Source organism: Mirounga angustirostris, unplaced genomic scaffold, assembly GCF_029215605.1.
Source record: "Mirounga angustirostris isolate CCGP_5_RB_7025 unplaced genomic scaffold, mMirAng1.0.hap1 SCAF_2, whole genome shotgun sequence".
Classification (NCBI taxonomy): domain Eukaryota; kingdom Metazoa; phylum Chordata; class Mammalia; order Carnivora; family Phocidae; genus Mirounga; species Mirounga angustirostris.
The window spans coordinates 100,790,001-100,817,904 of record NW_026991710.1 but is presented as its reverse complement, the minus strand read 5'-3'; the positions used below and the strand labels follow the sequence as shown (position 1 = coordinate 100,817,904).

The 27,904-nt window shown below is 38.0% G+C and overlaps 1 pseudogene; it reads left to right on the top strand.

Annotated features, from left to right (window-relative positions):
* The window catches only part of LOC135363646 (large ribosomal subunit protein eL39-like), a 75,561-nt pseudogene extending 48,298 nt beyond the window's left edge, over positions 1–27,263 (top strand).
* Positions 27,264–27,904: the final 641 nt, after the last annotated feature.

The window sequence follows — 27,904 nt, the reverse complement described above, 5'->3', positions numbered from 1 at the left end:
ATGGTTAACTCTAGCAAAAGTGTTGTATATTTAAATGTTACTGGTGACTGATTCATACAGACTTAGTATTATAATCTGGCTTTTATAATTTTTAAGGCACCAGATCAATGATGTCAGTGTCCATTACATGTTCTGCACTTAAATCAAGGTGAAAACTTCTGAGCATAATCGGTTGATTAGGTGGACAAAGTGAAATAGAGAGCATATAAGCAACATCATCAGAACTGTATAGTCTTCCTTTAATCTTTCCTTCCAAGTATGGATTGATTTACAACTTAAGACCATAATTCAATATATATCATCAATGTATATCGTTAATTTACTATATATCCCCTTTATTAGCTAGGTGCTGAGGATTCAGTATGAATTAGGCTTGACTTCAAAGATACATGTGCTTGGATAGAGCATAAGATACATCTACAAGTTAGATGGAAGAAAGAATGGAATGGAAGAAGAATGGAAGAAAGAATCGTTCATGGAAGAAAGAATGAGGGAATGGCTATTCTGCCATGTACATGACTTCACTCCAGGCAGGATATTGCCTGAATCATCTCCTGTTACTTGTCATCTCACCCAAACAAACCAGACAAAGTACGCATCCCTCTACCCCTCCCCATCCAGCCCATCTTTTTGAGGTGGTAGGTTGAAAATGACTGGCCTCCAAACTTTCCTATTTGCAGTATGTAGAGAGTGCTTCACTCTGTTATCTCAGCAGGGCAAAATCTTAACCGTTTTTCAATATGCTATACATTTTGTGTACACTACTATGGATCTTTGCCACAAAGTCTCTCCACCTCAAGGTAGTGTCCCCTAAAGGAAAGAGGTGATAACAGCTGCAGAAAAATTTAGAGGACTCCAAAGAATAGAGAAATTAAAAAAGGACTTTCCATATTCCCACTGAGAATCTTAGGAAGCAGCTCAGTGTGTCTAAGCAGAGGGGGCTGGGATGGTCCCAGAGTCTTCTGTGCCATGGAAGCGATATGGGAGAGGCCTACAAGTGGAGGTGAGGAAGACAATAAATTCAGGACTGTTGAGGGAGACCATGGGGGAATTTGGATGTCCCAGCAGATGCCCGTGAGGTATGATGCCATTGACCAAAAACTATGAAACTAAGCTTGTAACATTTTTTTAATGCATACCTGAATATGTATATTGAAAACATCATAACTGCTATATAGATTGTGGAATCAAATGTCTTTTCCCTCAGCCTTCTCTATTAAGAAATTATCTCCGTCCTCTACATGTCTATTCCTTGGTGAAATCATTCTTGTGACACTTTTGGGGGGAGATTATAGTAGAGTAATTAATGCCATTTGTTCTGTTTTCTTTATAAGATTGAAATCTTGTTAGATTATGTCACATTTACCCTGTTATATCCCCATCCCTTGTAGGGTCAAACACAAGGTCTTGTACTTCTCACATAGTAGGGATTTTGTATATATTATGTTATGAAATTAACTGAATTGTAAAGAAAATACCGTTTAGTTTGTATTCCAGAAAAGACCCTTTCATATACCACATTATAGGACAAAGTAGCATCACATAGTTCTTTATCACATATGTGAATGAGTTCCCATGTAAACAAGACCTTTAAGCAGAAGAACAAAACTACGAAAATTCTGTCAGTTACATAATTAGAGTTTTGCAGAGAATTTACCCTGAATTCTGTAAAGCAGATGATTCAGTCTTGTGGATCCAAATAGGTATTCATTATGTCTCCAGAATGCCCTTTTCTTTATCCATCATTATAGAAGCTCTAATGGTAAGGCACATTTTAGAGAATATGTAACTTTCCATGAAGATTCAGATTTCCACTTACAAAAAATTGTGTATGGAAAAACCCTGGCTGTGATTCCTATATAAACATCGAGAAAATGAAGAGAGAAACTTTAGTATGAAACCTTTACCTGGACGAATTTTCTTCTTATCCTGACCCTGGCTTCATTACAGTAGGTTGTTGGAGTAGTATTTGTCTTCCTTTGTGATTTTTTATTTTAGGCCATTCTCATAAAAATTGATTTTGTCTGATTTATTAATTTCTGAGACTTAAAATACCACTGAACTGTATTTAAGTTTTCTTTATATTGGTAACCAACATCTCCATGCATCTGTATGAGACTGTCCCACAAGTCGACTTACCTCATACTGAAAAGATGAGATATTGATTCTTTCATGCATCCAGCAAATTGTTAGAATAGGGTCTTTTTTTTTTTTTGTAATTAAAGGTAACTGTAACTATGAGGATATGATTATGAAATAAATATTGGAAAGTCTGCTTGAGAAAATAGAAACTACTCACCCTATTAAAAATAGTTTTTAAGAACGCCTGGCTGGCTCAGTTGGTGCAGCATGTGACTTGACCTTGGGGCTGTAAGTTCGAGTCCCATGTTGGGTGTAGATATTACTTTAAAAAAATAATTTTTATGTGTCTCAAATTGTAAAACATTCATGATGAACATGAAATCCAAAGTGCATTTTTACAGTAAATTTGTAACTTTGAGAAGAAATAGCTTAGTATCTAACTAAAGAATATGACACACCGGAACTTTTAGATTCTGGAACTAATTGTCTTACTGTTTGACATTTTTATATACATTTATTCATTTTATATAAATATAGACACTTATAGAAATATAAATGTATTTCACATTTCTCCCTAAACATATACTTACATATTTATATTCTTTTTCTGAAGTATTTGTATTCTTGACGCACCTCACACTTTAGAGGTAGTAATAGTTAACTCGTTAAAAACCAAAAACAAACAAATAGAACAACAGCACAAAACCCCTTTCTCTAGCCTAAGAATGCATGGGCCTTTTATATACGAATCTTTTAAGTCTCTCTTAACACGGATCCCATGGCATCACAGTAAGCAAGACAAATACTTTGGATGGAAGCAAATGCCTTTGCAATGTTCGTACAAATTTATATTCCTATTAATACAGATATACCAGGAATAAAGTGTATTTTTAATTTCTTTTAGGAACACGACTATATTCCTTCTCATAGCTAATGGTAAGATATCATCACTATTGGGAATTGAAGTACACAAAGGAGAAAAAAAAATAGTTCTTCAATGACCAAATGTGATTTTCATAAATTGCATTTAGTGATTAATGTGATTAATCCTGAAAAGAAGAAATCCAGAAAAGAAGGAAGCAAGAACTCCTTACTTCTTTTGAACTACATTTCACTCCACAAATACTAATATCAAACAAAGAGTAGAGAGTTATGTGAAAGGCCTGTAAAGGATAATTCTGTACAGGAACTTGCATAGAATTATTTTCCATCAACTAATCACAATCTTCATTAATGTAAATGAAATCTATTTTAGCTTCCAGGAATGTCATTGATTCTTTAAGGGATCTAAAAGAATAAAGAATGAATGTATAAGAATAGTAATATGATGGTAATGTGTAATAATTATACATCTACCTAATTGCACAATATAGTGCAAAGTGTAATCAGTACCTTGAAAGAGCAATTTAGTAATCATTAAAAATTCTTAGGTGTTTCCCTCATAGTCCAGTGATACAAAGCAAGTGTTGCACATTTTATACCGATATCAATCATCACTTTAAAATTGATTTCAAGTTTATCTTACTGAGTACAAAAATTGGCTGTCTTTGATTTTAAATAACTCTTAAATATGAAAATACTTTGATATTATATTACCTATGATGTATTTAAATTACATGCTGTAGCTTTCCACAACTCATCCTGCTACTTTTTGTTTTCCTACATACAAACAGAAACGTCCTTTGAGTAAAATCCTTCATTAGCTGATAGGTCTCTTTTTGTTGATAAATCCTAGAGATATGCTAATTCCAGAAAAAGGATAAGGAGACAAGAATCTTAATCACTAAATCACAAAATCTTTTATAGAATTGAATAACCTCCAGATGCTATCTTCTTTAGCCTTGTAAACTGATGTAAACGTATTTCAGACTGTAGATGTTTCTTCCCTTTAATGAAGTCATTTTTAGCTTTTAGTGGTCTACAAATAGCAAGCTAAATAAAATAATGTCTTCTTTTTTATACTCCAAGAGCACTAAAAATGAACAACAGCCTCTTTGCTAAGCTGGTCTACTGTATCTCCAACTCTGTAGGCATATTTCATTTAAATGATTCCTTGTCTCGCACAACATGCACATTCAGTCTTGGCACGCAGTTGGGCCAGCGGCCATTTATAACGTTGTGCATAGATTTGTGAGAGGAGAAAATATTGTTCTGTTTGTCAGTACTTCTTAAACTTTCGTTTGCATGCAAAATTACCTGGGGAGCTTGGTAAAATACAGCTTCTGACTCAGTAGCGCAGGGGTAAGGCCCAAAAGTCCACATTTCCAAGAAACCCGAGGTGACCTAGTGCTGCTGGCCCACTGATCCTCACTTTGTTTGCCAGGCATGATCGATGTGATGTATTTTCAACTTTTCTCTTGAATTAAATGAAAACTTGAGGAAAGAAACCCAGCCCATCTTCATCTGTTCTCCAGCAGGGCCAAGCACAGCACTAGGCATCTAGTGGGTGCTCGATAAATGTATGTTGCTTGCCAGAAGATATATCAAGAGTAAAGACTCATTGCTCTCTGGTGACCTATTTTGTTTTCTCTCAGGATGCATAAACAACAAGCGACCCTCTTCTCAACTTGTAATTTGATCTGGAACAACTCCAGTAGCAAACTGAAATGATAGGGCTGCGCTAGAAGTCACAGAACTGGGATGATGGCTTTGTTCACCTCTCCCCTGCTTTCCCTGTCTAGCTAGAATGTATTGTAGGACTGGTGCCCTCTTCAACTCATGGAAATAAAAGCACTGCATGGCCCAAAGTACTGAAGTCATAAGCCTCTTTAAGGGAAAGTAAGGGGGAAACAGGAGGCTGAGGATAATACCATGCAAGCTCTCTTTAATTTGAAAGCATCAATAGATAATTCACCCAGAGTTACATATGCATTGCTTTGACCTTCTTCTAAGATGTGAAATTGTTTGGTCCTGAGGCCGTTTATCCATAGTATTTTTTAGTTAAAATTGCTCCTCAACATTTTTGAATACTGAAGAAGTCACAGGTGTGTGGCTGTTGTGTTTTTCTCCTAGATCATTAGGCATCCATTTTCAAGAGTGTACAATGAGGGCAACCTATGGGATGTGTGGGCAGCTTGACTTCTCCGCGTGACGGGTAGGTAACTCTGCTTAACGTGTCAACAGTCTTTTACACACTCTGTGCTTAGAAAATCATTGTTGGTCTGATTTTTTTCTAGTATTCCATATAAGTAATGGCTTCGTTAAATGAGAAGAATCGTTGAAAATATACTAGCATCAAGTCTAAATATAAAGAGGTTAAATGACCTTTTCGAGGTCAACACACTGGTCATTGACAAATTTGCACCGGATCTCATCTCTGTATCCCCAGGTTACTTTACCAAGTTAGCTCATTTTTTCTTCCTATTCATCGTATTTTCCGGGAAGTAGTGAAGGTCTATAAAACTCTTGAAAATAACAAATATATTTTACTGTCAGACCTGAGACTAGAAAAACAAGGGTTATACTGTTAAAAACCTTACAACTTATAGCAGACTTTAAAATTGACTTCTAGCTATGTTTAGAACCCTAAGGAGATAATGGCAAGTCATTCTTCTTTAGAAATATGTCATCATTAAGGGATAGAAAATAGTTCTCCATTCTAAAGAATAGCTCTCTGTAGGATTTGTTGAGCTTTCTGTAGCTAAAGTTACTAAACAAAATAAATGACATCTCATAACGTTCTGTTGTCTTTGGTTTCAAATAACGTATTTTATTATGTTTTTCACTCCTGGCTACCATAAACGGCAGAAAGAAAACCTTTCTTTAAAAAAATAGTGCCTGTAAAACAAATCCTTGTGAATGTTGGGTAAGTGTAAATTCAGGGTACAAGATATCTTTCTTAGCTTTAGGTACTTTTCCAATGCTTGCTTTATTAAACATGGGTGATTTGAAAATATGAAGTTTCTGAGAAGGCTCATGTCATTGGCCAAAAAGAATGAAATCACAAAGCTTGAAACACATTCCTGTTAATGGGGCTCTTTCTGAGAATCTTGCTTTTTCACATCAGCTTTCTTTTTTCAACCACTCTACCCTGGCAATACTAATACCAAGTGTTCTTTTCTTTATTGCTCTAAATGGAGAAAACAAAACAGAAAGCTTAATGAACTTGCCTTTTTAAAAAAGCTTTTACAGAAGTCAAAGTTTAAAAAACAGTATGAACTAGACGGAAGACCAGCTTGAGCTTAATGTGTTTATGTATCAATTTGTAAAAATATAGCGCATTCAACGGCTTAATGTCAGAAGGGTGTATGTCTAGATGGTGGATCATTGATGTATTTATTTTATATTACCTTTATCCATTTTCTTCAATCAGCATTCACTACCTTTGTTATATAAAACAATAAAAAGTTTGTAAAAGGTTAAATATATACATATTTTAAAGTTATCCATAGTTATATTAGCAAACAGTGGTACAAAAATCTGGAAAGGTCCAAAGGGAAGTCCTGAGAGGTAGCTGGAGTAGAAATTGCCACTGAATCATAGCTTTGACACAATCCCATCAGTTTGGAGAGTAGCTACCTCCCCTCCTGTTCACTTCCCTGTCCCAGCTCATCACCAAATCTATCCAGGCAGTGATGCTGGTCAGCAGCCTTGAGCTTAAGCATGGTGGATCCTTGCCATTATTTCTCAATTCTCACCACCCACCTCCCTTCCAGTATTGGCAGGCTGGCTCATGTCCTCAGCCTCACCTCACAGATACTGCCCTATCATACACACTGACTTCTCTGCCTCTAGGCTTTTATTCTATTGACACATCTCTGTTACATCAACTAATCTTTTCCAAATATTTCTTTACCGTGTCGGACATCTGTTAAAGAATCTCACAGAAGCTCCATTTCTTGTTTTCTCCTATTCCAAGTTTGAATTTTTTTCATGCCGTCTAGTTATGCTATAATTGGCTATAAGTCACCAAACTATTTCTCTGAGCTCACATTCTGCTCTTCACCATGTCTCAGTTCTGGTCAAGCACTTCTCTCTCTCTCCCATGTAACTCAGGCACAGTTCCATATTTCAATCCTTATTTGTTTGGCTATGTAGGAATATCTTCCTCTTCTCAATCTACTCAAGTACTAATGACCCTTTGATCTGGCCCAATTCCTACTTTCTCCACAAAGCCTGACAGACAAGTCCAACCCAGGGAGCTCTCTCTTACTGATTCTCACTTGTTCATGTAACATGAAGATAAAAAAAAATTATATTCAAAACCAGAACTGACTAAACTGACTATAACCACTTTCACATACTAGATAAGTAACATTTTTATATAAGGGGAGATGATTCTTTTCTTTGGATTTTTTTATTGTTATGTTAATCGCCATACATTACATCATTAGTTTTAGATGTGGTGTTCCGTGATTCATTGTTTGTGCACAACACCCAGTGCTCTATGCAGAATATGCCCTGTTTAATACCCATCACCAGGCCAACCCATCCTCCCACTCCCCTCCCCTCCAGAACCCTCAGTTTGTTTTCCAGAGTCCATTGTCTCCCATGGTTTGTCTCCCCCTCCGATTTCCCCCCCTTCATTCTCCCCTCCTGCCCTCTTGTTCTTTTTTCTTTTTTCTTAACATATATTGCATTATTTCAGAGGTACAGATCTGAGATTCAACAGTCTTGCACAACTCACAGCGCCCACCAGAGCACATACCCTCCCCAGTGTCCATCACCCAGTCACCCCATCCCTCCCACCCCACCCCCCACTCCAGCAACCCTCAGTTTGCCTCCTGAGATTAAGAATTCCCCATATCAGTGAGGTCATACGATACATGTCTTTCTCTGTTTGACTTATTTTGCTCAGCATAATACCCTCCAGTTCCATCCACGTCGTTGCAAATGGCAAGATCTCATTCCTTTTGATGGCTACATAATATTCCATTGTATATATACCACTTCTTTATCCATTCATCTGTCGATGGACATCTTGGTTCTTTCCACAGTTTGGCTATTGTGGACATTGCTGCTAGAAACATCGGGGTGCATGTACCCCTTTGGATCCCTACATTTGTATCTTTGAGGTAAATACCCAATAGTGCAATTGCTGGATCATATGGTAGCTCTATTTTCAACTTTTTGAGGAACCTCCACACTGTTTTCCAGAGTGGCTGCACCAGCTTGCATTCCCACCAACAGTATAGGAGGGCTCAAGGGGAGATGATTCTTTTTAAGGAGAGATTGCTTGACAGGCTCTTTGGGAGTAGTGAGACTTCCCCACAGCATGTATTACAAAAGGGTGCCAAATTGTTCTTCAGAATTAAAGGGTAGACATGTGGATTATCTGAGATTGTGTATAAGAGAGAGTAAGAAGTTTGGAAATGCTGGGGAAGAAGACGGGACAGGAAAGTCTGAGACAATGTAGCTAAGTCCATAGCCCTAGGGAAGTATGGACAGTGAAAAGTCACTCATGCCTGGGACTGGCTAAGAATATACACATTTAATTTTAATGTTTGTCCTGTGCTGTAAACCCCACCTTCCATTCTCTCCATTTTTAAGTAAAGTTCTGTCTTGTATCAATGGCTTCTGGAGGAGTGAAGGAATAAGAGCTATGGCCGGGTGGGGGCAAAGCTGCGCAGCCCAAGGATAGCAGCTGCAGAGGTGAGATGCCACATATAAAATCATTAAAGACTAGAATAAGAAAACTGAACCAAGGGCACCTGGGTGGCTCAATTGGTTAAGCGTCTGCCTTTGGCTCAGGTCATAATCCCAGGGTCCTGGGATGGAGCCCCCAGTCGGGCTTCCTGCTCAGTGGGGAGCCTGCTTCTCCCTCTGCCTCTGCCTGTCAGTCCCCCTGCTTGTGCTCTCTCTCTCTCTGTGTCAAGTAAATAAATAAAATCTTAAAAAAAGAAAAGAAAACTGAAGCAAGAGGAAATTAAGAGATATGCCTCACCAGTAATTCTCAGCTATTGGAATGGTTACTGGGTTTTTCATAGTACATGAGAAAAAGCCAAGTTGTATTTAAATATTAAAGAGAAGGGGGATGCCAAAGAGTTGGGGACACCCAGGTAGCTGTCTATGGAGGTCACACAATTTTAAGCCAACTTTAATTCATCTCTTAAGTCTGTGATAGTTTCATATCTGTAAACATTAACTCCTCTACCAGATTATAATCTAATTGGGGGAGCAAATTAATTTATAATCTTTTAAATCTCTACAATTGCTGCCTTAGGTCAGGTGCTCAATAAATACCAGTTGGATGGCAGTAAATTAAGTTGAATTAAGAGACTGTTTTTCACGATTACAAGAAAGCTCATCAAACATTATTGTTAGTGTAAGAACACCTACAGAGTCAACCATTTTTAAAGCGTGTATATTACTTTTTTAAAGACTTTTAGAAGATTATGTTGAAGGGTGCCTGGGTGGTGCAGTTGGCTAAGCATCCGACTCTTGGTTTAAGTTCAATTGTGATTTCAGGGTTGTGAGATTGAGCCCTGTATCAGGCTCCTTGCTCAGTGCAGAGTCTGCTTAAGACTGTCTCTCCCCCTCTGCCCCTCCCCACTGTGCTCTCTCTCCCTCTCCCTCTCTAAAATAAATAAATGTTTTTTTTAAAAAAGAAAATTATGTTGAAATTTATGTAAAAAGACAAATGAAACTGTTATCAGAATTCATATAAAATAGACTGTTCAGAAAATATTTTCCCCTTGTAATGAAAAGAGAATAATCGTTAGAATTTACATTTCTAGCTGTTTGCATTATGGTTCAGAGTTTGAATAAATCATGAACTAAGACTCCTAATGTTGTCTTTCTCTGAATGTTATACAACCAAAGAAGTTATATAAGGAAGGGGGAAACGTTATTTTATTCAACTTACAGCCTATCCTTGTTTTCAACATAATAAATTAAGTCATTCTATATGTAAGTAATACATAGTTAAGATATTTGAAGGCTTATAACTCCTACCATTAAGAAGTTAGCCTGTCATTTTTTTAAAGGTTTTATTTATTTATTTGACAGAGAGATAGAGGGCACAAGTAGGCAGAGCAGCAGGTAGAGGGAGAGAGAGAGAAGCAGGCTCTCTACTTAGTGGGGAGCCTGACAGGGAGCTCCATCCCAGGACCCTGAGATCATGACCTGAGCCAAAGGCAGATGCTTAACTGACTGAGCCACCCAGGCGCCCCTAGCTTGTCATTTTTAAACTATGATTTAAGGTAGTAATATATATGATTTTATATAGGTATTAAAACCTATAGAATATAACTTATATCTAGCCCCAGAGATGGTCTCAGTGAATATATATCTGCTAGTGAGATCAATTCCAACTTTCAGAAAGGAGAATCAAAACTGAAGATGGTTGGAAAGCTTTTATTCTTAGAGTATGATGGGAGAAATGTCATGTACTTTAACTTCTGTTTTCTCTCATGGCCTCTAAACTTGATTTGGAAAAGTGGGGGCTTTCTGTAAAAAAAAAACAAAACACCTAGTTTTTAAAGATTTTATTTATTTATTTGAGGCGGAGGGGAGGAACAAAGGGAGAGGGACAAACACTCTGAGCGGAACATGGAGCCAGACATAGGGCTCTATCTCAGGACCCTGAGATCAGGGCCTGAGCAAAACCAAGATGCTTAACTGATTGAGCCACCCAAGTGCCCCTGTAAAAAACTAATTTGGTGAGTGAATCTGAAGAAGTCAGGTGTGGCAGAGGTTAATAGACTTTAGAGATTTGTGCTTATGGGTGTTGAAGGGAGGAGGGGAGAAGCAGGTAAGCTGAAGGTGGGAACTTCTAAGATGATTCAAAAAGTGGTATTTCTCAGGAAATTCCATTTGAATGTGATGTCCAAGACATTTTGGACACATTCCCTGGAACTCCTAGTCTATATAAAGTGCTCAAGAAATATCATTCATTTATTTATTTGTTATCTGAAAATAGATCATCAAATTGTGTTGAGAAGCACAAATATTCAAAATACAAAAATATTAATTAGTAACTGAGTGTCAATAAAATTAATGCCCAATCAAATATCCCTCTTTTTGTAACACCTGTATTGGTGTTAATTCACATCTTTGTCAATCAGTGCCTTGAGATTATCAGACGTATATGTAATTCAAGAATACAATTCAGTTTGATGGAAAAGTGAAAGCACAAAAGAGCCAAGCTTTCCAAAGTGACATGGGAGAACTGCTTGACTGTCAAATGGCCCAAGAAATGTGAGGCTTAGATCTGAGGAGAGGAGCAACATGGTTTGCACATGATGGGCTTTCAACAAGGAATGATTTGAGAACCATAAGATTAAGAGGTGAACCTGGAAGACAAGTAGCATCTTTGCATCTGTGATATGAAATTTAGATTTGGAGGATAGAACGTGTCATAACACAATTTCCATAGAAAATACATACTTCTCAACAGATCAAGGAACACTTGATTCATTGTTTATTTGTTCTAAAAACTAGTGCAAAATTGCAATTATGACATGAATTTTTTAAAGATACAAATTAAACCAACTTCTTTTCATTATTCATACTTTCAGTTTTCAAGACTGAAGTTTAATTCATCTCTCTTCATGATGTAATATAAAATTTTTCATCCCCAGTTTAGGCAGACTCACTTAAATGATTTTTTTTTTTTTTGTAGCACTAATTATCCTTGGATTCAATTGTGCATTTTTCTGGTTTAGTTTCTTTTCTAGAGCACTATTGAGATAAAAATTGAGTAAGAGATAAACAATTTCTTTTTGATTAAAAAGATATATTACATATTCTTTAGAATTCTTCTATCATAATAGAAAGGAATGTGTTATGCTTAATGTTTGAGCTACGAGTCAGAATACATGAGTTTCAATCAATCATTTATTCATTTAGTTGTTATCTGAGTAAGTGCTTACTGAACACAAGGTAGTTCTCTGTTGCTGGCCTTACAGCAGTGAACCAACACAATCCTACCTGGCTCTTCCTCTTCATGCTCTCGGGCACATTCCCCTGGCCTCTAACACTGCTTATCAGAGAAATGAAAGGAATCATTAAGTTCCTATCCAACTGTAACTTTCTGTTGTTCCATTTAACTCTGACAAAGATCCTATTCTAAAATATGAAGTTAATGAAAATATAGTATGGCTTCCCCCCCCCCCCCCGCCAGTGCTTCTCACCTGCATATTGGTAACTAGATTTTTTTTCCCTCTTAGATACTGCTTCTTAATACATGCTTCTGACACCTGGACAGTTCATGTACTATATTAAATTTTATTAATCCTGGCAGATCATTATTAGCTATATTGCTCTTAATTAGCTTCTCACTTTGTTATAAGCAAAGAGGCCCGATTACATGGGGGCATAACTATACTTGTGCCCCAACTGTCAAGTCAAGAAAGCGGCTGTTGGAACAAGTCAAGCAAAGCAATGATCACGGTGTGTTTTTGTGAAACCTGGTGCAGAGCCTTAGAGGGTGAAATATTTTAATATGTCTAAAGATGTCTTCTATATCCCATTACATTTGAGGTGAAACATGCTATCAGGATGTGATAGGTAGGTTTTTCTTTTCAGATCCTCACTGATCTAGAGAAAGCGTCATCTGATGTGCCCTCTGTGCCTTTAAACACATTAAAACAGCAAAAAACAAGATCAGTGACCAAAACTGTAATTATGATAATTGAAACGCTTGCTATTCAAAGAAAACTTTCAACATACATGTGCTTAGTCAGGCATGTGAGTTCCTCTTTCCAAGGCCAGCTTTTCCTTTGATTCTCTGAATCCCATGCCCTTCTGCCTCCTCCATGCTCAGTCCATCCAATATCCCGCCATTGGCTTTCATGTTCAGTAGCACCTGCTTCATCTCATATATTTTGTCTGTTCACATTCACTCAAGACTTTTTAAAAAAAATGTCTTTTATGTCTTAAGCACTGCATGGAGTACGTATCCATGAAAATGAAAATAATGACATGTGATCAGAATAATCATTAACATTTCTGGGGCTTTTCACACATTACTTTGTATTATTCTCACAACAACACGTGTGGTGGGCATTGCTTGTATGCCCTGACTACAGATAGAGATGCACAGAAAAGAACTTGCTAGTAAGGTGTGGAGTTGGCATTTGAACTTAGTTCTTGAGACTGCAGAGCAGTGTGGTCTGGGCCCTTAGGGAGGCACAGCTAAGTATAAGGAGGCAGACACAAAACAGCCAAGTAGAATTCATGATCAGTTAAATAATGGAAATACGTACAAGAAGCCATCACAGTTTAGAGGAGCTAGAGATAAGATTTTACAGAAGAGGTGATGCTTGAATTGAGTTTTGAAGAAAGACTAGGACTTTACAAGGATAAAAATTTTATTATTTCTCCCACAAAAATTTGAAATCCTATTTGACTCCTGTAGTATATTGGTTGTATTTTTGGACCCAGTTAATGGCTTCCCTGTATCTATACTCTTTGCTCTGTAACTTTTTTAGTCCTCTCCCACCCTGATCGCCAGCTTCACTGTGTAATTTTCTTGGGTCAGTGAGACCAAACATGATGCAAACAGTCTTCAAAGCATTCTGCACATTTATACTCATGCTTTTATTTCTTTGCCTTTCCCATGAGGACATACCCACACCATTCGGCTAGAGGATGAGACAGTGGGAAAGGCAGAGTCAGCCTTGTTGTCCCAGCGAGGGTCCTGGGTGGAGGAGAGAGCCTGGCAGAGAGCCTGGCAGATGCCTGAGTCAGCCTTCCTTCCCCTCCGCCAGCCTAGCTCAGGTAGCTGACCTGTCTAGCCAACCCGTGAACACATGAGCAAAAATAAATGTTTTCTGTTTATTGTATGTCACTGAGGTTTTATGATTCTTGTTACACAGGATTATGGTGGCAAGAGATGACAGATATAACTCCTGTCTGTAACTCATCTCCCAAATCCAAATCTCCCAAATCCAAGTCCAGTGATATCCATTGTACTTCTGTGATATCACCTCATGCACATTTCTGTCCTTTTCAATTATCATTACAACTATTCTAGATAAATTCCTCATTGCAGGTATATCGGGCTACTGTAATAGCCTATTATCTTGTCTCCTTGCCTCCAAATCTTTCCCCTTTTCAACTTAACCTACACAGAAGCGATTAGGCATTTTCCTTAGAACAGAGTCCTGCTATTGCCACTCACCTCCTCAAAACCCTTCAATAGTTTCCTTATTTCCCTAACAGCAAAATCCTTAGCATTCAGTCCCTCCACACCCATCATCTGGTTGCACACTTTCTTCTAGCTTCCCCCTTCATTCTCCTTTTCCCTTATCATGCTGTGCTTCTCCTCTTTGCTCTCTGACATTTATCCAAATGCAATTCCCTCCATCTAGAATTCCCTGCACTCCATTTCCAGACATCTATAACTTACCATTCCTACATATCTTAAGATCTCATGTCTTTACCCCAGGAAACTTTCCCTGATTCCTAATTCTGAGTCTTCCTCACATCTTTATCCCACTTCTAGGATTCTGATCACTCACTCTTTACCACTCATTTGTGTATAGGACTTGTGTATACCACAGTATTTGTTTCCTATGGGGCCAAAACAGAGTACCACAAACTGGGTTCCTTAAAACAGCAGAAATGTATTCGTTCACACTTCTAGAGGCTGGAAGTTCAAAATCAAGTTGTCGGCAGGGCCATGTACCCTGTGAAGCCTCTGGGCGGGCGGGTGGGGGGTGGGGGGGTCTGTCCTTGCCTCTTCCAGCTTACAGAAGCTCCAGGTATTCCTGGCTGTGGTGGCATAACTCCAGTCTCTGCCTCTGTCTTCACATGGTGTTCTCCTATCTGTGTAGGATCTCCTACAGATAGGTGTATCTCCTATCTGTGTGCTTCTGCCTTCACCTGGTGTGCTTCCTGTGTGTGTGTGTCCAAGCTTCCTTCTTAGCAGGACACCAGTCACATTGGATCAGGGTTCACCCTAATGACTTCATCTTAGCTTGATTACATCTGCAAAGCCCCTAATAAAATTACATTCCTAGATATTGGGGGTTAGGATTTTGACATATCTTTTTGGCGGTGATGGTTGGGGGACACAACTTAACTCATATACAGGTACACTTGAAGGCAAGCACGAAGTCCATTTTTAACTTTATCTTTGTACCACTCTGACTAGTAAAGCTCTCCCTGGGCAGAGTGCCTCTTTACTTTGTACCTGCTTTGCACATAACATTTGCTCATTGTTCAGCTTTATGCTGAACTGAATCAAATTGTTTACCTAAACATATTTGGAAAGATCATAAGAAATATCCCAAGGCTGCCAAGAAGGATTTATTAAGAATCAGTAATACGTGAGGTGTCATAAAGCCTCAAACTTGGGGGTGTTTATTAATCAACACATTTTAAAAATCTCAATTTGGCAGAGAAGAGAGTCCTAAACATGCCACCAGAGACTGGCAAATTCAATTTGGGGAGGTCTGAGTGAGGGAAGAAAATAATTATCAGTTGAATATACTTTCAGATGGGTTAATAAATTAGCTAATTTGGAAAATTAGGTTGAAACTCTTGTGTTCTCTTCAGTTTTTAAGTAGTAAACTTTTAAAGAGAACATGGAGGCCTATCATGCCCAGAAAGTGCTCACATGGGGATCAAAGCGATGAGGTTATAAAACCCAAAACGTCCAATAGAGAGTAGCCAATGCGCCTGTTAGAGTCAAGGGATATGAGGACTCACTAATCTTTTCACTATCTTCTTGGGAAGAGCAACAGTGGTGGCACCACCTCTGTAAGCAAAGGCCAAGAAAATGGTGTCTAGATGTCACAAGACAAATCAGGATAAGCACATATTTTCCATATTCCAAACTGTCACCACAGGAGGATGGACAATTCAAACTGCTGCGCTCCCCAGGAGGCAGTTGGTCCAAAGATGGCCGCACAGAGGGCAGGGCTGCGAGTTGATTAACACGCAGGGTCTTGGCTCACAGAATTAAGTTTGCTTCTGGTTACCCATTGAACAGCTGGCTTTCCTCAACCAGCATGTTTATGGGAGTTTGTTGAAAGAAGACTGAGTAGGGGAGGGAATGATAGGCGAAACTAGAAATTGTAAAGAAAAAGTGGTACAGTTTAGTGGGGTGAGCACAGATTTAGACTAGTGTTTGGGTCTGGGATCTGTCACTTATGAACAACAACCATGAGCAAGTGCTTTAGTCTCTCTGAACCCCACTCTTCTCATCTGTAGACTGGAGACAGCACTATTTTGTAGGAATGGGATTAGAATTCAGTGAAAATATGCACTTAGAATGCTTAACTCTTGGAAGGCATGCAATAAATAAAATATCATTCTATTGGAAACAAAAAAGTCAAGGCATTTATTTGTCATTTATTGTGGAATAATACTGACATCTTTTCATACTTTAGGTCCACATTTTAGAGTAAACAGGCATGATGATTGACAGTTACTGGTTTTACTTGTAAAGTAGAGGTGACTTTTTACTTTAATTGACATGCAAGTTGAATAGAAACTTGGACCTTCAAGTTTAAAAAAATAATAATTGGGGCACCTGGGTGGCTCAGTCGTTAAGCGTCTGCCTTCGGTCAGGTCATGATCCCAGGGTCCTGGGATCGAGTCCCGCATCGGGCTCCCTGCTCAGCGGGAAGCCTGCTTCTCCCTCTCCCACTCCCGCTGCTTGTGTTCCTGCTCTCGCTATCTCTCTCTCTGTCAAATAAATAAATAAAATCTTTAAAAAAATAATAAGTATATTGAAACTACAGAATAGTAGCAGCTAGAGGTACAATTTCAAATTATGCAGGATCACAAATGAGAACACTAGCTCCCTTAGATGATGCTTATTGTATGTCAGACTCTGCTTCTAAGACCTTTATATACACTCATCTATAACTCACTCAAATTCAACATGAGCTTAGTTAATTTAATATACAACTGCTGGGGAACTCTAGCAAGCTTATTTGATGAACTGGAAAGTATGTTCTGGGTTCTGTGTCTGTTCAACCTGGAAGCTGCTACTAGATCTGGGCTTGTCAAACTTATTCTGTAAATGAACAGATGGTAAATATTTTGGGCTGTGCAGGTTATATAGTCTAACTATGTAACCTTGCCATTGTGGCTTAAAAGCTACTTTTCATAAACAAATAGGTGTGGCTCTTTCCAACAAAATTTTATTTGGGGGCATTGAAATTTGAATTTTATACAATTTTTGAATGTCACAATATATTCTTTTGATTTATTTTCAACTGTTTGAAGGTATTTTAAAAATTCTACTTGGCGAGCAGTAACAAAAAAGGCAGCCATCAGCTGGATTTGGTCCAGGAGCTTTTGACAAATCCTGTGTTAAACGAGCAAACATGGATATGTTAACTAACCACTTATGGAAAAGACTACATTACATAACCCGAAGTAGCACAACTTTTCCTCAGGTGTCAGCCTTTTCCTTTGCCTCTGTAATCATGGAGCTTATGGAATTGTTTCCTGTATCTAGTTAGACAGCAGATCTACTCAAGTTAGTCTTTCATACAGGAAGGGAGTATGAGATTCGGAACCCCAAACACATACATGCAGAAAGGTCAATTTCAGTACAAATATGTCCTCTATAACAGAACTTTCTTGATACCTCAAAATCCTTTCTTTAGGCATTGAATGCTCAGTCCTGAGCAGTTAGGATTATCCCTCTGCCTATTCTCCCAGCTTGTATCTAAATTCTGGAAGACTACATAACACTAAGGCAAAGCCCCATGTATAGCACTTAGTCCTTCTGTGGCATCTATCCATGCTTGCATCTGTTAAAATGTCATGGTCCATGGTCCAATGACCATCCATGGTCATTGTCAACCCTCCACGATGATACGTCGGACACCCCATTTCCTATCTTGTCTGTAGTGATAGCTGTGATTGTTTCTGCGTCCTCTTCATCTGTACTTGAGGCCTCTTAAAGTTCACCACTCTTTCTCATTTAAATTGCATCCCCACTTGGGGCTTGTGAAGCGTTGAACTGTTCTACAACACTACACGGGGATTGTGACAAACTCAGCATTGCTGTCCCCAGCACTGTCATCCGTGCAGCCATCTCTGTACGCAAGCTTACACACTGTAGTGGGGTGGGAGTCTTGCAAGTCTGCCACCTCCAGGGCTCATAATGGGAAGTGAGGCACCTACTTTTGGACCCCAAACTTATATAGGGCTCTGTTGCCCTGTGCTCCCTGCCTCTTCTCAGAGCCCACATCATCCTCTCACATTTCTCCTCAAATTCAGCTTCACCTCCAGTTCAGAGGGATTCTTTTTTTAATCACTGAATAGCAAAAGTCTGCTCTTATATCTCATGTGTTCTTCCAAGTATGTTCTTTTTGGAATTAGCTTTGGGCTTTGATTCCTTCAGCATCTGGCCTTTTGAGATTGAAAAGCTTTTTCTTTAAAACTACTGCCCCACTATGTATTTCCAAAGTCAATTTGAAACTCAAAAGCTAAAAATTGACACTATCCTCCCCCTTCCCCCCAATCCTTTAGCGACCCCATCTTGAGGGCACGGAGTATAGATTGCCCTCTTTTATGAGCGAATGGAGGCAAAAGCGTGGAACCACAGATATTCCCTCAGCTAGTAGACGGCATTGTTACCAGAGCACTGTTGTATCCGCCACTATGCCCCAATGAACTGGCTGTACCCCCAACATTTGGGGGGATGAAGCCCACCCCAGAGTCCCCAGGAACATTCCTTTAAAACATTCGACTCGAGAGCCCAGAATTTAAATTTAAATACTTGAATGAAAGAATATATTTGGAATGTGTTAGATTCCTTGCCACATCTCCAAAGGAGGCAGATCGCCAAAACTTCTCATGGCTTTTCTTCAAGTTTTGTCTCTGGAAGTTAACATATCCTGTAACTGTGCTTAAGTTATGTATTGCCCGCATCGATTTCCATTTTATCTACTATGTTAATTAATTGGGTCCTTGGTGTTGTGAGCAAAAGCAAAAGAATGTGGTTCCCGTGAGTACCATGCCTCAAATAAGCAAATGTTGTCAAAATTAAGAACAGAAAAACAGAAAACACCGTCTATTGAGCATGAAATGTCAAAGACATATGATGTTTTTGTTCGATATTCTTTGAAGGCCAATAACTTGTTTTATGTTTAAGCCATGAAGGAAGAGCTGACGTGTGGATCAAGCAGAATTTTAATGGCAGCCTTCCTTGCAATTTGACTGTGAGGAGCAGCAGTATCAAAAGCATTTTGCTTATTCTCATGTGTTGTGATATAACCTCAATCGTGGAACTTGAAGTTACCATGGGGAGATCTCACATCTTTCTGCAGGAGCTTCAGAATGTTTGAGACAAAAAATTGCTAACCTCCTAACTGTCGTCAAGTCAGAATTGATCATCAAAAGTTATTGACGGTCTCAAATAAGAATGCCTAACAATTAAAAAAGGTTTTAATGTTTTCAAAACATGCAGGGTAATTTTTTTGATCCTTTAGAAATCCCTTTGGTTTCTGTATTCATTTTTGTCGATCATTCTGAATGTGGGTGGTGGGTTTGTTTTGTATAAATTTTACTCGTAGCCTAAAGAGTAAATCAAAGCCATCAGGTGCACAAACCTTTCTTATTATCTTAAATGAACAATTCTAGAAAGTCCTGCAATTCATGGGACTTGGTGAAAAGAGATCAGAGCTTTTCAGAAGTTTTTTTTTTACAAAGTTGGTTTAATTTTATAAAACTGCTTCTAATTTAGGAAAATTATCTTCTACCCAACATCTAAGTGCTCTGTCCAATTAACAAGACTTTGGCCACCCATGACAAAGTTTATCCACTGGTTATTTCACTTGCAAAAATGATATTGATGGAATGTGTGATAAGCTCTGGTTTCTTCAAGTGATACTCAACTCTAGCCAATTCTGAATATAAAAGCTACAGAAATATTTGGTGATCCCTAACAACTGATTGATTGGGGATGACATTTCAGGCTCTGAGCTGGAGATGCAGTGCCTGGGTCTTGTGACCAGGAGCTTTAAATTCTCATGTCCTCCCCTGAGCGTGTTTGGGAAACATGTAACAAAGCTGCCTGGTTAGTTGACATTAGCTCACTACTGTTTGCAGCTTTGGGCATCTTAGTTGACTTGCCCATCTTTTGGCGAGGATAGGCACAGACAGGCCTGGTGTGTGAAGCTGTTGACATGAGCAGTCCTGCATCCTGCAGAAGCCAGAGCAAAAAGAGCTAATCATCTCTGGCAGTGAGGATGAGGTCACCTGCCTTCCTTCCTAAGTAAACAGATGGAAAGAGTTTGCAGTTCATTACTTTCCAAGGTTAACAACTTATTCCACTTCCATGTTTTACAGTAACAGAACGAGAAGTTCTTCTCTTCGGGGAAGTTTTATTTTTCCTTGATTATTCTACCCACACAGCAAGAGAGCTGAGTCTTCTGGGGATAGATGCAGTGAAGTCAAAGTTAATTAGTTTCCTCGCTGTGCACTGCATTCGGGTAAAATATCACTGGAGGGGCACACCGAACCAGTCAGGTTACCTGATCAAATGCTGTGTTCCGAGAAAGACCGAGTACTATCAGAAAAATCTGCATGGAAGTAATATTTCACCTTCCTTGAGAGTTAACAGCATTTGATACTCACCTTGTAGTAATTTCTTTTACCTCCACTTTGTCTTTCCTTTAAGATGTCAGATGGCAAAAGGAGAATGACAGAGTGGCCTGCAAGTCCCTAGTGAACTCCAGAACCACGTTCCTATTTAGCTGTAGTGTAAACTCACAAATCAAATGCAGTTTATGTTTCTCTTATGATTGTGAAAGTGATACATTCTGCAAAATATCAAAGCTAAACAAAGAAATCTACCTTCATGATCTTTTGTCATTTCATAGCTGGAGGTTCAAATCAGGCCATCAGCATTACAGGAATACATCTATGGCACGAAAATGAGCTTTCAGATGAAGTGTTTGTTCGTTTCTTATCTGATTACGGGCTGATTACATGCAGCATGCCAAGTACATGATTTACATTAGGAAAATAGAAAGCTTCAGCATTGAGTGTTATTCCCAAGTGATCCTATTATTAACTTATTAACCATGTGTCTTGTAATGGACTCAAGGTTTCTATCACACAAAAGAAGAGCATGATCAGGTACTAATAAAATAAGCAAAGTCTGAACATTAGACTAACACTAAAGACAAGTTACACATTGCTATCTTCAAGTCAAGATCTAAGAAAGATTGCCATGTAATTAAGGAAACATTCTGAAGATAATCACCTCAAGCATGGTTCTGTTAATTTTAAAAATAAATTAGCAATTAAAAACCAGGTAAGTAGCTAAAACCAGACACCTCCTTCAACAAGTTTGCTTCTCTGTTCAACTCATTTCTTCCTTAGGAAATGGCAGATAATAAATAGAAACCAAGAAAACAAGAGTCCTTTATGAGGTTTTCATAGCTATCTTTTTCCTTCTTGGCTCTATCTTATACAATATAGTAATAAACACTTGAATGTACGAAATCTTCACTGTAAGAAAATTACCTTCTTTGATGGGGTTTTCAAATTTCAAATCTGAGGACTTAATATCTCTCTTATCTGCATTTTTATCTGTGTAAAGAAAAAGAAAAAGCATTTTCCACAAAATTATGGCCTTAAGAATATATCCAGTGACTTTTCCTTAGCGTTTACCTGCTTGATTCATGGATGGATCACTGAAGGATGAGGTAAAGGAGAAAGAGTGTTCCTAAGTGTCAACCAAGTGCCTTCTACTCATTTTCCTTACACAGTTGACAACAATGAAAACCCAGAGTTATTAATTAATAATTAATTAATTATGTGCCGCAATTATAGATGCTTTCTTTATATTTGCCCTGAGTAAGGTCAGTTTATCCTGGTTCATTTTTTTAATGCTGTAATTAACTCATAACTTAATAAGGATTCTTATCGTCCATGCTTTCACAAAATCTGATACACAAAGTGTGAGACTGTTGACAGCCTGATGTGAGGATGTGAATTCCTATGATACACTGGAGCAGACTTGATTTCTGTTTCCAATTATGAAATAAAATAGAATTTATATTTCTTTTAGGATGAGAATTAATCCACTATTATTAAATATCTGACATGGCCACTTCAGACCCATTTTTTAGAACTTTGAGGAATTACGAGAATAAGAAGCCTTTTCTTGAGAGACCAATGGTGCAGTGACATAATAGTGGAAATGATAGATTTGAACAATGCAGATTCACGACTAGCTTTCTTTGGTTGGCAGTTACCACAAAAGAACAAATCTCATATTAGGATTTTAAAATCTGTTCCTATTTTGAATCAAATCTAAGGAGAGTAAGAATCAAAAAATACAAGTCACTGATAACATTATGTATAAAGCTTCCAGATTTTCCTGCAGGCCAATGCTAGAGCAGGATAATCATGCCCGAAGCCAATAAGCAACCTAAGAATTGAAAGGACAAAGATCTCTCTGCTCTGTAGGCTTGCCTCCTGTCTTTTCATAGCACTTTGTGATTTCATTTATTTATTCAGAAAATATTTACTGAGAACCTATATCATGCCAAAGCCCGGGCTAGGCTGTGGGCATACATTAATGCCTTCATGGAGGTTGACATTTCTCTCTCACTAGTTGTAATGAAATAATTGCATAATGAAAAGCATACAATTAAAAACCCACTTGATAGGTGCTATTATACTTACAACAACAGTTCAATGATAATGATATTGTGATAGAGTGTACCTAGTCTGGAAGGCAGGGAAGGATAGTCGGAGGAAGTGATAGTTGAAGTAGGGCTAAAAGTACGTGCAGAAGGTCTTACAGCAGAGGGGAGACTGATCACGTGGGGGCCTAAAAAAACCCCTGCTTAGCCGTACTGGACGATGAGAGCTGAGCCTAGAGAGGCAGGCTGCATAATGCAGGGCTGTTCTATATGGAGAATTTTCATCCTCATCCTTAAAGTAATGCAAAGCCATTGAAACATTTTAAGAGGGTAAGGAGTCTGCAATAAATATATTTGCAATTTTAAAAGATCATTCTGAATATAGAGAGGTGAATAAATGGGAAAGGAATCACTCATTATAGTGAGGCAAGGGAAAAGAAGGAAAATAAAACAGTTTTAATATTAAAATGGTCTGGTTTTAAGTAAGCATGAGAGAGAGACCTCAATTATTTAGATCATCTGTCCTTCTTCAGCTTAAATAACATAGCAGGGATAAAAAGTATAAACTCCTCAGGACTAAGAGAAAAGCAGTAGCCAGAGCTGATAGAGGGGTGGCAGCTAACATAGCGGTGTAGAGTAGAAAGCCATGAGAATACACCAATTTGTGCAATTTGTTGAGTATCAACAAAGACTCAGAATTTGGAGGCCTCAAACACCCCCAGACAGTATGGTTGAGATGCTGGGCTAAAAATGTGGACATAGGTTTTAAAAACTGTGTTTGGAATGGAGGAGACAGGAGATCCAGCTGGAGAGTCATGCAATTCTATCCTCTCTCCCAGTTATCCCCCAATCTGCATTTTTTTTTTTTGAGAAATTTGCTGATAGAAAATTTAGATCTCATTTACTTACATATTCATTTATTTATCCAGTGGATATTTGTTAGTTACTTACTATGTACTAGGCAGGGAATAAAACAGATGATAGATGGCTCAGGTCTCATTCTAGAAGGGGATAGAGGTAAAATAAAGAAATAATTAAGTAAACAAGAAAAATATTACTGATAAGAATTATGCAGAGGATTAAACATAACATGATGTGATAGTGAGTGACTATCATCAGCGTGGCTGGTTAAGGAAACATTAGTTTCATCACATTGGCTGGTCAGGAAACATTAGCCACAGGTATGGGTGACATCTCTAAAAATGGTAGTTAAGAGCCAATCTGCAAGATACTCTTTCTCCTACTATTCAAATTCCAGGATATCAGCAGAATATCTGGAATATATGGTCTATCTCCCCTAGAGTAAGAGAAACTAGGCTTCTTCTCTAAAAGGTCACAGATAAACTACATCTAGATACTGACATAGAACTATCCCCAAAATAAAAATGAAAATATGGTTTGTCACATAAAGACCTTATAGTGAAGGCTCAAGTTAACAATTACTACCTCTAAACATAAAGGTTCCAGTCAGCTTTAGTGCTTTACTTTTAAATATGAATGGACAGCCAAGGATAGCTATATATTCTAGGGGCACTTTAGTTAAGGCAGACAGATCAAAACAATTGGAAGACTACATCTGAGGTAAAAAAGGAAGTCAGGCAGCAGGGAAAAAAAAGAAAACTTAAAAAAAAAAAAAAACCTTTAAAAAATAACCCTTGAATTAATATTCCCCAACACATAAGAGAAGGTATGTTTTTCCATAAATCGAAACCTGAATCTATGAAAATGAAACATGGTAAGAAAAAAACCGTGGGAAATTAAAAATATAAGTGCCAGAAATTTTGCAAAATAGTGTCAGGTATTTTCCCAGAACCAAAGAGAAAGAGGTAGAAAATTGAAGAGAGTGTATAAGAAAATTAAATGGTCAGAGCAGGAAATCTAAATAGGTGATAGAAATTTTAGCTCCTTTCCCCCACCATCGTGGTGTGTGCAGTTGAGTATTCCTCTCCATGACTTCTCACAAGACTTTCAAGACCAAGTGATTCCTGGCCGTGAAACAAAAGCAGAAGCATCCCATTCCCCAGTAAATTTGGATGAAAACTGGCAATAAAATCAGGTACAACTCCAGGAGGAGGCACTGGAGAAGAGCCAAGCTGGGTCTATAAGGGATCACACATGAGATAGCACACATTTATGCTGTGTGAAGGTCACCTATTCCTATCCTATCATTCTGTAAACACCCCTACTATCTGAACAATAGACATGTTGTAGCCAGAAAATGATTTTTCTCTGTTACTATGCTTCTACACCAGTAGGTTGATTCAGTAGTAAATATGTGAGACCTTTTGTTTGAAAAAAAAAAAAGTGATAAAAATGTTAATAAGGAAGAGCAAGAGAGAGAGGAAATTATAGAATAGAAAAAGAGACCCAGATATTAAAGATTTCACTCTTTAAATTAAAGGGCCCATGGAAAATCTTATGATGCGAAATAAATACTAGTAGTAATTACAAGCCACACCAAGGCACATAATTGGGAAATTTTGGGACATGGGAAAAAGTACCTAATGACAGTTTACAGAGTGGAAGGACAGGTAGTGTACAAAGAATAGTTATAATGGCGGGAGGGAATCTCAATAGCAGCATTTAGAAGACAGAAGAGAGTGGAGTTATAACTTCATAATTTGAAGAGAAAAGTATTTTCATTTCATAATTCTCCTCCTAGCCAAACTCTAAATCAAGTGTAAGAGTAGAACAAATAAAGCAAGGATTCAACCTCCCATTGTATTTTAGCTGAGGAAACTATTGAAGGACGGACTCTAGCAAAAATGATTAACTCAAGAAAGTAGAAGAAACCAGGAGATTCCAAATTAAAGACTGTTGAACCAAACAGCAGTGATGACTGTTGGCAGTTCCAGAATGACAGCTGAGCAGTAGGCTCAGGAAATATTCTGTCTAAATTGGAGCAGGAAGATAAAGACTTTGGGGAGGAGATCTCAGGGAAACGAAAGGGAAAGCAATGATAGGTGATATGTGAGCATTCATATAATAATATTGGTAGGTATTTGACACATGTACTGGAGAAATTAATAAGCTGGTATTAGAAGTTGGAGCACGTTGAAAATTAAGAAAAGTGGGAAAATAGTCCATTTTTTTCCAGGAGAAATTAAAATATTCAAAAAAGGAAAACATTACTTGACTATGTAATGAATAATATTAAGATAGTCACAGTAATGTTAGCAATGCCTATTGAATTAATGAAAAATTTGGTATTACTCAATGGAAGAAGGATAGTAGAAAAAGCAGTGGTTGATGGTGTAAGAGAACTGAACCTTCATCTAATTTAATGGAAGTCAGTAAACAATTTCTAAAGTTAATAAATGAGTAATTTTCAGGGTAATAATTTAATCTTTTTTTTAAAAGATTTTATTTATTTATTTGATAGAGAGAGACACAGCGAGAGAGGGAACACAAGGAGGGGGAATGGGAGAGGGAGAAGCAGGCGTCCCGTGGAGCAGGGAGCCAGATGTGGGGCTGGATCCCAGGATCCTGGGATCATGACCTGAGCCGAAGGCAGACGCTTAACGACTGAGCCACACAGGTGCCCCATAATTTAATCATTTTTAAACAAAGTAACCAACAATCATGTCAATGAATTAAAATTAAATCTAAATATATTAACCAAATGAAATTGGGATTGATTAACTTGCTTTTGTTAAAATTATTAGTGTGTCTATAAAAACAATATAACCTATGAGTATGTTTGACTTCCACAGTTGTTTTTTTTTTTTTTTTGAGATTTTATTTTAAAGTATTCTTACACCCAACATGGGGCTCAAACTCACAACCCCAAGATCAAGAGTCGCATGTTCTACCGACTGAGGCAACCAGATGCCCTGACTTTCACAGAATTTAGAAGGGATTAAAAATAAGTTATTGTTTTCAAATGATGCCACCTTTAGTAAAATTGTAGGATCTTGTTAACATATACTACCCTTTTAAATGAAATTATAAGCAGAGTTCTGATTAGTGATAATGTTAGCAGTTTCTCCTTCGAAAAAAACAATTACTGCCATTGGGTCTGTAACCACAAACATGTATAAGAAATGAAGTACATTTTCATCTGAGAGAAGATAACACCATAGTATTTCTCAGGGTGTGTATTGTATGGATCCACTCAACAAACATATATTGAAGAGCTACTAGACAGCTGTCTTTTAGGAATGAAGGATACAGAAAGGAGCATAACAGATGAATAGCCTATCCTCATGAAATTATGTTCTAATAAGACCAGGAACAAATATATAGATCTAAATATATAGTAAAATATATTAGTAGTAATAAGTGTTATGAAGAAGAAAAAATGATTGGGAATTTATGGAGAGAGGGTTTGCAATTTTAAATATGGTGGTTAGGGAAAACCTCACTGAGAAAACATTTCAGTAAAGATCTAAGGGAACTAAGGAAGCTAGTGATGACAATATCTGGGGGAAGAGCATTCCAAGCTAAGAGAATGTCAAATGCGTAGGCTCTGAAGTGGGAGCATGCCACACATGGTTAAGAAACAGTAAAGACGCTGATTGACTTGTGCAGTGAGTGAAGGGTGAGTGGTAGCATGAAACATTAAAGTTATTAGGTTGCATGATGTTGTAGAGCACCATAGACCACTGTAAGGACTTAGGATTTTACTCTGAACAGAGAAATAAGATCTAACTTAGAGACCCACTCTAGCTGCTGTGCTGAGAAAAGATTGAAGAGGAGCAGAAGTCAAAGTCAAAAAATCAGTTGGAAAGCTAATATTCCAGATGAGAGGTTATGGCAACTTGAACCTGAGGGATAATTGTGAACTTGAGAGGCTCTTGTTGGACTCCAGATATATTTTGAAGATAGAGCTAACAGGATTTACTTATGAATTAGATGTAATGAGGAGGAAGAAGGATAAAGAACTCTACAATTTTTGTCCCAAGAACTTGAAAGGATGTGGTTGTTGTTAACTGAGATGGGAAAGGCAGGTCATTTCTGGTGTTCTGTCGGTAGTGGTAGGAAAGATCTGGACTCAGTTTTGAACATGCTAAATTTGAGATGTCTGATATATATCCAAGCCTACTATATGAATATAAATGTGAAGGTAAAAATTCAAGCTAGAGACATGATTTTGGAAGAGAATATAGTATCTAAAACCATGAGACTTTAGAGGCAGAGAACACGGGCACAAATGAAGGCAGGGGCATACATAAAGGGAGGGCTTTAGGGAGTTCTGCTGTAAATTCTCAGTGAAATAGGAGGCAAGGTCATCAATTGAGAGTGGATTGCAGTTGTTGGGGGTTTGAAGAAGGCCAAGAATATTTGGGGCATTTTTTGCCTACTCTTTCACA